This window comes from Terrapene carolina, unplaced genomic scaffold, assembly GCF_002925995.2.
Source record: "Terrapene carolina triunguis isolate 2854851 unplaced genomic scaffold, T_m_triunguis-2.0 Scaffold48, whole genome shotgun sequence".
NCBI lineage: Eukaryota > Metazoa > Chordata > Testudines > Emydidae > Terrapene > Terrapene triunguis.
In genome coordinates, this window is record NW_020664399.1 from 273,142 (window position 1) to 284,439 (window position 11,298).

Genomic DNA, 11,298 nt, shown 5'->3' on the forward strand with positions numbered 1-11,298 from the left:
CGCATAGAAAAGTGCTACTTTGTTCCCATGCAGGGATTTGAGAGGTTTTGTTCCCATCCGTCCCCAGATTCCTTGGTAGTAACTGTGGTGAATGATAAAGCCCGACAGGACAGGTGTAAGTCCAATCCCAAGGAGAAGGACTCTAAGTTAATGTACCCAATGGGCAGGAGATTCACACTTCCTCTTCCTAGCGGAAACAAATTACTAATCAGCAGACACCGCTGTCCAAGTATGAATTTGTCAACTGGATGGCTATGTCTAAATTCATAGACCAGCTGCCATGGCCTTGAGGGAGGAATTTCAGACATTTGCTGCTTGGTGTCTAAGACTTCTTTGTAGTCCCCGCTGGATATCATGGATGCTTCAGCCAGAGTGATGGCCTCCACAGTGACCATGAGGAGGTCTTCCTGGCTGCAGAATTCGGGCATTGCTCCTGATATCCAGCAGTCCATTGAGGTTCTGCCCTTTGATTGCCAGGTGCCATTCCAAGATAAAACAGATGAGACTCTGCACTACTTCAAGGTCTCTAGGGCGACCCTTCAGTCTTTGGAGGTGTATGCACCAGCAGTGCAGAGGCACCACTATGGCATTCAATAGCAACAACAACTGCAGTATCGTCCACAGCACATGTTTGGGCAGTCTTTCCCTCCCCCAAGACAGAAGAATTACTCAGAAAGGGGCATAGATCCCACAGGAGGAAGCAGTCAGGTTCAGGGTTTGGACAATCCACATGCCCTCCCTCGTCAGCCCCCAGGAGCCCATTTTGACTCGTTGGTCCAGAGCAGTGTTACAGTCATAGCTCCTTTTCCCCCATCCCCTCTGTTTGGGGACAGGCTGGCCTGCTTTCATGGTGCTTGGGGCTTGATCACCCCTGACAGCTGGATCCTAAGCACTGTCAGATCGAGCTATGCCAACCAGTTCCTCTCCATCTCTTCCCACCCTCCTGCCCCGTCCCTCTTCAGGGACCTCTCTCACAAGATACTGCTCCTCGAGCAGGTTTGCTCTCTGTTTACATTGGGAATGGTGGAGGAGGTTCCGCTGGATCACCAGAGTCAGGGTTTGTATTCCCGGTGCTTTCTGGTACCCAAATCAAAGGGAGGAGTAAGACCCTTTCTCAACCTTCACAGACTCAACAAATATATCAGATACATGATGTTCTAAATGGTCATTATATTAATTATCTTCCCCGTGTTGTTTCAGAATGACTGGTTTGCTGCCCTGGACCTTCAGGACCCCTACTTTCATGTGGTGATTTTTCCAAGTCACAGAAAATTCCTTTGATTCATCGTAGTGGAGCGCCATTTCCAGTATATGGTGCTTCCTTTCTGCATCACTTCTGCCGCCTGGCTTTTTACCAAATGCATGGCCATTGTCACAGCATATCTCAGAAATAAAGGGATCCACATCTTCCTGTATCTGGATGACTGGATACTGAGGGACAGATCCAGAGACGTCCTTTCTCCTGTCAACACCACACTGTGTTTGTTCGACTGTCGGAGTCTCATCCTAAACACAGAGAAGTCAACTTTGGTTCCCACTTAGAAAACAGAGTTAATTGGCGCCCTAATGGACTCTACAAATTTGAGAGCATTTCTGCTGACCAACCATTTTCAGGCAATTCGCCACCTCTGCCTCAATCTGTCATCTCAGCTTTCCACGACAGTTCAGATGTGCCTGAGTCTCTTGGGACATTTGTCCGCTTGCACGCAGGTGGTCCAGTTCACAAGGCTGCATCTTTACCCCCTCCAAATGTGGCTCAGGACAGTTTCCCTTCTGACTTCACTTCTTGGACAGATTGTTCTGTATTCTTCTACCGGTCCTAGACTCTTTACAGTGGTGGATGCTTCTCGAGAAAGTTTGTGAGGGCGTTCCTTTTGTCCGGCCCTTACCAACCGGACTTTTGTCACCAATGCCTCTCTGATGTGCTGGGGGAGCACATCTGGGGTCACTGAAAGTCCAAGGTCTATGGTTGGAGCAGGAGTCCTCTCTTCATATCAGCGTGCTGAAGCTTCAGGCCATTCACAATGTATGTCACGCTTTTGGGGATCATATTGGGGCTCAGTGGTTCAAATATTTACCAACAATACCACTGTGAAGTATTATGTGAACAAGTAAGGAGAAGCACACTCCAGGATGCTCTGCCAAAAGGCAATCAGGTTGAGGCAGTTTTGCATCGAGGAGAGTATCACTCCAAGAGCTGGTCACTTGCCCAGGGTTCAGAATCACCTTGTGGACTATCTCAGCAAGAATTTGTCACTGAGTCACAAGTGGTCTATGATGACAAGCATCCTCTGAACTCTCTTTGATGATCGACCTGTTTGCTACAATAGGAAATGTCACCTGTTCTGCTCTCATGGGGGCATCAGTCCAGGTTCCCTGTCTGACGCCTTCTATCTCAGCTGGCAATTGGCTCTCATATATGCCTTTCCCCAGACCCTGATCATCCCACATGTCATCCTCAAGCTGAAGGCACATCAGGCCAAGCTCATTCTCACTGCCCTCTTGCCCTGTCAATTCAGCCTGTGGAATTCCACCAATGCTGGTTTCCATCCAGGACATCTTGGAGTACCTGCTGCATCTTCAGTCATTGGAACATGTGCTTAGTTCACTGAAAGTGCATCTGGCAACGATATCGGCATTTCATCCCCCTATTCAGGGAAGGTCAGTCTTCTCCAATCCCATGGTAGCAAGATTCTTAAAAGGGTTTCTTTGTCTACATCCTCTGGTCCGAGAGCCAGTTCCTCTGTGCAACCTTAGCATGGTCCTAGTGGCACTGATGGGACCTCCATTTGAGCTCCTTTCTACGCTTGTGTCAGAAAACTCTGTTCCTGATAGTGATAACATCAACAAGGAGAGTGTGTGAGTTGCAGGCTCTGATGGCAGGGCCTCCTTATACACAATTCTCCAAAAACAAGGTGACTTTATCACCACACCACACATTTTTGTCTAAAGTGGTTTCTCAGTTTCATTTGAACCAGATGGTATACTTACCTGTATTCTTTCCTACGCCACAACTACTTGTGAGTCACCTAAGTGGAATCCAAAGCTGCATCTACTCAAAGAAGAAACTTATGGTACTGTGGTTCTTTGAGATGTGATAAAGACATATATTCCACAACCCACCCTTCGTCCCTTCTGCATTGCAGTTTCATCTCTCAGCGTTTGGTGCGAAGGACCTGAGGGCCAGGGGATATATGAGGCGCCACCTCATATAGCCGGGGTGGGGCTACGGCCATGAGGCATGAGCGCCACCCCTCTATAGGTACTACTAGGCAAAATTCTCTGGCGCGCCGAGCACACACACACCTAAGTAGAATACACATCTGCATCACATCTTGAAGAACCACAGTTACAGCAAGTAACCATTTCTTTCTATCTATACAGCCCCATAGTCCGAGCCCCAAAAGCCCAAGTGAATTGACCCAGGCTGTCAGACTCTATGCCACGGGATTTTCTTTGCAGTGAAGATGTACCCTCACCATCTAAAAGCTTTTAGAACCCTTTGTGATTTTCAGAATCCAGATCCTTGTAAAACTAAGATTTTGTTCTTTTGGGAGGGAGGGGGGGAGAAATGTAGGAAAACCTTTTAAAATGTCTTGCTACTCACAAGAACTTTAGAAAACTTTTAGAGATTGTGTGAATCCTCTCACTTTGGGGTTCTCTCATACCACTTCCTGTAGAGATGCTGACAGCTCTCAGTGTCATGCAGCAATAGAAATTAAGATGTGTGATCAAGCTGAGGAAATGTAGAAAGGAGTTGATGGTTAAAAGGAAATGAAAGAAGAGGGATTCAAATGGAAGATGGATTCAGGGGTAGGGCAGTGAGCAAGGATTTAGAAGTGGAAGAGGTGGTGTGAGAAAACCATAAAGGTACTGCATCCCCGGCAGGCAGGTTCCAATGTCACAGTATGGTAGGGGGGAGCTGAAGTAATGGGGGTAAAGCACAAGAGAACATAAGAATAGCCATACTGGGTCATACCAAAGCTCCATCTAGCCCAGTATCCTGTCTTCCGACAGTGGCCAATGCCAGGTGCCCCAGAGGGAATGAATAGAACAGGCAATCATCAAGTGCTCCTTTCCGTCACCCATTCACAGCTTCTGGCAAATAGAGGCTAGGGATACCATCCCTGCACATCCTGGCTAATAGCTATTGATGGATCTATCCTCCATGAATTTATCTAGTTCTTTTTTGAACCCTGTTATAGTCTTGGCCTTCACAACATCGAGGTCTGAAGCAGGAGAAGTTGACAGGATGAGAAGAAATAAGTGCAAAAGCAGGAGCTGGGGTGGAGACATAAATATGCCCTTGAATTTACACCACCACATTCTGACACCTATATAGTGCCAAGTAATGAGAATGGTACCATTCTGACTGAGGTGTTAACAACAGGAAAAATCCCACTGGGAAGATGTATAGAGAGGGGAATCTTTTCCTTCTCCCCAGGCTGTGGATTGAGTGAAGATGTGGAGACAAATATTGCCCAAAGATTGTAGTGGCCTCTGTGAGTTGTTGTGCAGGTCCTCTAAAGAAGGGTGTATGTGTGTGTGTGTATAGATAGATATAGGTATATAGATTAGGGCTGTCAATTAATTGCAGTTAACTCATGTGATTAACTAAAAAAAAATAATTGAAATCAATATTGAAAATGTAGAAAAATATGCAAAAATATTTAATAAATTCCAATTAGTATTCTATTGTTATAATTTTTTTTAATCGCAATTACAACACAGAATACAAAGCGCACAGTGCTCACTTTATATTATTATTTTTGATTACAAATATATGCACTGTAAAAATGATAAACAAAAGAAATAGAATTTTTCAATTCACCTCATACAAGTACTGTAGTGCAATCTCTTTATTGTGAAAGTGTAACTTACAAATGTAGATTTTTTTTTGGTTACATAACTGCACTCAAAAACAAAACAGTATAAAACTTTAGAGCCTACAAGTCCACTCAGTCCTACTTCTTATTTTGCCAATCACTAAGACAAACAAGTTTGTTTACATTGACGGGAGATACTGCTTCCTGCTTCTTATTTACAATGTCACCTGAAAGTGAAAACAGGTGTTCACATGGCACTTTTCTAGTTGGCGTTGCAAGGTATTTACATGCCAGATGTGCTAAACACTCGTATGCCCCTTCCATGCTTCGGCCACCACTCCAGAGGACATGCTTCCATGCTGATGATGCACGTTAAAAAAATAATGCTTCAATTAAATTTTTGACTGTACTCCTTGGGGGGAGAATTGTATGTCTCCTGCTCTGTTTTACCCGCATTCTGCATATATTTCATGTTATAGCAGTCTCGGATGATGACCCAGCACATGTTCGTTTTAAGAACACTTTCACAGCAGATTTGACAAAACGCAAAAAAGGTATTGATGTGAGATTTCTAAAAATAGCTACAGCACTCGACCCAAGGTTTAAGAATCTGAAGTGCTGTCCAAAATCTGAGAGGGACGAGGTGTAGATCATACTTTTAGAAGTCTTAAAAGAGCAACACTCTGATGCGGAAACTACAGAACCTAAACAGAAAATCAACCTTCTGCTAGTGGCATCTGACTCAGATTATGAAAATGAACATGCGTCAGTCCGAACTGCTTTGGATCCTTATCAAGCAGAACCGGAAGCATGTCCTCTGGAATGGTGGTTGAAGCATGAAGGGACATATGAATCTTTAGCGCATCTGGCACGTAAATATCTTGCAATGCCAGCTACAACAGTGCCATGCGAACGCCTGTTTTCACTTTCAGGTAACATTGTCAAGAAGAAGCAGGCAGCATTATCGCCTACAAATCGTAACCAACCTTGTTCGTCTGAGCGACTGGCTGACCAAGAAGTAGGACTGAGTGAACTTGAAGGCTCTAAAGTTTTACATAGTTTTATTTTTGAATGCAGTTTTTTTTGTACATAATTCTACATTTGTAAGTTCAGCTTTCATGATAAAGAGATTGCACTACAGTACTTGTATGAGATGAATTGAAAAATACAATTTTTTGTTTTTTACAGTGCAAATATTTATAATAAAAAATAAATATAAAGTGAGCACTGTACACTTTGTATTCTGTATTGTAATTGAAATTAATATATTTGAAAATGTAGTAAACATCCAAAAATATTTAAAATAAATGGTATTCTGTTGTTGTTTAACAGCACGATTAATCACAATTAATATTTTTAATCGTGCAATTAATCACGATTAATTTTTTAAATCACTTGACAGCCCTAATATATATATAAAATCAGAAGATCCACATAACAGGTCTCTTTCCTGGCTCACTCCTGCCTCCTGCTCCAAGGGGAGCTTCACAGCCTTTGAGGAGAAGGCTGAGTTTACCTGAAAGAGACCACCCATTACTTAATTCTCTCATATCAAATTGCTTTTAGAGTTGCATTGCTATGCTATGTGCTATTAATTGGAGCCATGTTTCACCCCAGAAGTGGTTGCATTTCCACGGTAGGTGAAGTATTTCCTCAGGCTTATGATCCTGAAAGCAAAACCTACAGTATAAGTAAGGTTACATAAGGATTTTGATTACAAGTCCCTGTTTTTACATATGCATTTATTTCTGGAGAAAAAAAAAATCTCCTTTCCAGGTAAAACTGTCTTTGCTTGGTTTCAGTCTAGAGGGAATTTTTTAAATTTTAGGAAAAATCTTTGTGCTGTTTTTGAGTTGCAGAAACGTAAGAAAAGATGTACCTTTTAACATTTACTTTCATATGTAATTCATGGTTGAAATTTACAGTTTGAAAATGTTGGGTTGACTAACATTTAAGGATTATGCCCTTTCATTGCCTATGAAAAACAAATACCCCACACCCTGCACACAAAAATAAAGATCCCAAAGTTATAGCATTTAAAAACTCAGTATCATAGCTCTCAGTGTGAGTTATCTGGAGGTGCAGTAATTACTTCTATCTGCTCTAACAGTTAGGCCCAATCCTGCAAAAACTTACATGAGTAGTTTTATTAAGCATAATAGAACTGCTCACATATGTAAGCATTTGCAGTATCAAGGCTTTAAAGTCATTTAGCAGATCATATTTATTGACTTGAGTGGACTTTGGATCCCTACAGCTGTAATTTATTTCCTAATATTTAATTAATGCCCCATATTGTAAAGTGTTGGGCAACTTTAATAACACGCAATGCTATCTGTGCCTCCGATAATAAAATAATGAAATAAACAATTAAGTTATTCTGTCCACATTTCTCTCTCTTTTTCTTCGCCTCATTAATTTCTTCTGCTTGTTGGATGTATGGAGTTGTTTCTACTCCTCTTCCAGCTTGTGTACACTACTCAAGGCATGGAAGCTCATGCAGAATTTGTTTGTGGTGGTGTATACTACCCCTTTAAGTGATAGTCTGGCGCTCACAGCCAAAACAGTGCAATCAAGTGGCACCCTGCACCTGTCCTTTGGACTTGGCTATCCAAACAGGAAAAGGAGAAGAGATGAGAAGCATACAGGCCACCCATCTGGGCTTTAGAGACTTAGTCTTTCTGACCACAAGTTTGGTTGCTCAGACTCAAGGGTCTGAGGTAAGAGTTCACTGAAGTGGATTAAGCCAGCATACTAGGCATGGAGCTGCCTAAAATAGCCAATGGAAGATGCTGATGAGAGGGGTGTGTGCTAAGCCCTGACCCTCTTGTGGAGCTAGGCACCTAAGTCCAGGCAGTAGGGAGGCACCTATCACTGCTTGTGATCCACAATTGGGAACCTCTCACCTGGGGTCAGGTGGCTTAGGTGCCTAAACCACTTCTTGGAGGAATGGATTAGGTGTCTGCCTCAGTCCACACAATATGGCTGGGGGAGGTAGTGGTGCTGCCATTACCCACCCCATAACTTTTAACCAGGTGGTTGGAGTATTTGCCTGGGATGTGTGAGAACCAGGTTCAATTCCCTCTCTCTGCTAGAGGGGGAGAAAGGATTTAAACAGGGGGTCCACCTCTCAGGAGAGTGCTCTAACCCCTGACCTATGGAATATTCTGATGGGTGGGGGGGTTCCTTCAATCTCTCCTGCTGAAGTTATTCTGCTCTGACTGCAGCAGGGGGGCTCCAGGCAGGTGCCCTAACCATTGGACTACAGAATCTCTCTCTCTCTCCCAATGACTGAGGATAAATACTTAAATAGTCTTTGGAAAGAGAGAGTGCGATTGATTCTGCAGTTTAGGTGCCTAAACTGCTTCATGAATCACACCCTATGTGCACAAACTAATTACTCCTATGACTTTTAGGACATTACAATTTATAATAGGGAGTCAGGAACAAACAAGATAAAGATAAACAACACTTTATTCCTGGAAAGGATAGGCACTAATTAGAAGATGGTAAAGAGAACAGGCAAGAGAGTCAGGGTCATTAAATAAATGAGGACCCAACCAATTCCACAGCAATGAACACTAAATACACACAAACTAAATAAAAATAACAAAATGCCCCCCCGCGATTGGCGAAGTTGGGGAGAGATGGTGTCTGTTGTTGGGATGCTAACAGTGTCCCTTTTGACTGGAGTGAGTCCCTAGTGGCCTCAGTCCCTGGCTTGGTGCAGGGCAGGCTTACTGGGTATAGTCCTTCCCCTCTATTTTTGTGTGTGGAGTGGGGTGTTCCTGCTTGGCCATAAATCGCTGGCTTCCAGTGCAGGGCAGGCCTGTTGGGGACATCAGGCAGGCCATCGTCTTGAGTCAAGAAACAAAATGGAGTCTTTGGTCCTCTGTCACAGAGAGCAACCCGGGTGCTGCTGCTGCAGCCCAACAGCCAGCAGCTATCTCTGTCTCTCCACACTGTCCCTTGGCAGCCTGCCCCGTCTCCCAGTCATGCGCTGGTTCTCCCGGGCCTGTCAATTGGCCTTCTGGTTCGGCCCTCACAGCAGAGATGACCCATGCCTGGCAAGGGGAGGGAGGGCAAGGGTGAGGGCAGCATGTTACTGAGCATGCTCAGTACAAGCCAAGCAGCAAAGGGGGGAGGGCGTGACCCTGCATGGCCACACACATACCTTGCCTCTGCCTCACAGGCTGTTGGTGTCCCTCAAGCACAAGTGAGGCAGGCAGTGTTAATTGCAGTTCCAGTCTGAGTGACCAGCTGGGAGCTGCTTGTCTCAAGCCTTCCTTCCCCCCCACCCCATTGGCAAGGGGGCTATGTAAGAATGCCCACTTCAAGCAATGTTAGGACCAAAGTGTGCAATCCTTACATGAGTAATCCCAATGGCTTCCTCTCCAATGCCAGATCCAATTTAAGTGACAATTTAATGTGCAAGAAGCTAACTGGGTTGGACTCTATGTCAGATATTTCATCATGCTCATGCCATGATAATTGCACTCCTTAGAGACTGTACTGTTGACAGTGTCAGTGGAGAAACTTGTATATGCAGCAGACTGGGTCATCTCAGCAGCAGGCCTGCAGCTATCGTACACTTTTCCATTAATGGAAAGGAGAATGACTAGTGCTCTAAAGTGGGAAGGCAATGGTTAACCAGCAGGGCCAGGAAACTGGAAACCGCTAGCCTTCCTGGAGTAGAGAAGAGGAGGTAACAGCATGAAGCGGGGGATACTGGGAGTGGTTGAGCCAATGCAGTGTGACTGGAACAGTCAAGGCTTGCCTGTTGCCCTTGTTCTAGGAGTTTCTACAAACTTCACAGTAAGTCCATTCTGTGTCTTTGGTTGTAGCTTTTCAATTCACCTATAAAGGGGAAAGTGTTCAGAAACCATATATATAGCTTGACTTAAGGGTTGCACTTCCCTCTGAATAGAGGAGGGAATATATTTCAGATACTATATTTTGTGTATTACCTCATGCCCTTTCTTGGGTCCCAATCCTAAAAGTGGAGGAAGAGGTCCAGGAGAGGCAGTAGAGGGTTCTGTGAAGCACACGTTGGTTGCTGCTTCCTTTCTTTAGGGCCCATACTGACCACTATCCTTTCCCCTTAGTAGTAAGAGGTGACTGGTGGCCAATCTGCTTACTGTATGACACATTCTACATCTTTTGTGGTGTAGAGTTCTTTGCCTATCTTAATTTTTGTTACTGTGTATAAACAAATACAGAAATATTCATTTATGGGCTTCATGGTCAATTTGTGTCACCCAGCTCTGTCCTGAACCCTGTAGAATATCATCACGGCTGGGACTGTGAAAACCCATGTGGGGAATTAACTTCCCAGGCTAATCTCTGGCTCCATGGGACCTTCCAGGTATGGACACCACTGCAGTGGAGTAAGGCAGGGCTGCAGGACCCCTTCCAGTGGGGCTACAGAAAATGTTGATTGCACTAAAGGAATGAATTCTAAGGCCTGGTCACTGTAAGGCCTGATCCATACTTGAAAGGCTTTGCTGGTATGCTATGCCTGCAAAGCACTCCTCCTATAGTCACAGCTTTTACTAGCAAAACTGTGCTTTTGCCAGTATAACTTGTTCCAGCCCCTGTGAACACAATAAGTTACATTGGTGAGAGCAGTTTTACTATTGTGACAGTGTCTACAGTAAGGGCTTTTGCTGACACAACTGTGGTGGTCACAAATCATACCTCTTCACACCCCTATCCGACATAGCTGTAGTGGCAAAAATTTGTAGTGCAGACCTGGCCTAAGTTAGCTGGATGGAGAATTTTGAGGACCTGCTTTTTGGGGTTTTGTCTCACATTGCTTCCCACATTTGGTCCTTGGTATAAGGAAAGCTATGTTTCTCCCTTAATGGGTGGGTGTAACAGATGTAGGAGAGCACAGCAGCAGAAACCAATAGGGTTGATGGGTAGCACAGTACAGACTGGCCTGGCATCAGGAAGTCAGAACACATAGCAGAGTGGTGGTGGCGGCAGCAGCAGCAGCAGCAGAATGTGAAAATGGCTAGAAGACAAGCTGTCTCACAACAAATTGAGGAGAAGAAAATGAAATTATGTATCTTCCCTTATTGATTCTGGGGTTTAGCCAAAACAGTGAGGAATCATTGTGAAATGGATGATGGGTATGTTACAAAGTCTAAATCCAGCCACTCATTGTCTGGAATCTTTCCATTTTACCTTTAACATTAAATTTGATGTATACACTCCTGAATATTGGGCTTGCCAAACCGAGATGCTATTTGTGTTATTAAGACAATCCCTGGTGAACATCACTGTTGTACAGCATGTAGGATAAAACAATTCATATGCTAGCATATTTCATAATAGGTAACAACATTCTGGTATCTAAACATGATTTATTAGTGTTGTATAGTTACAAATAAAAACTTCTCTAATATTCCTTGCCTATGCAAGAATTTCTAAAACATTCTAAGAGCTTGGAAGTATTGGTAAGCATTTT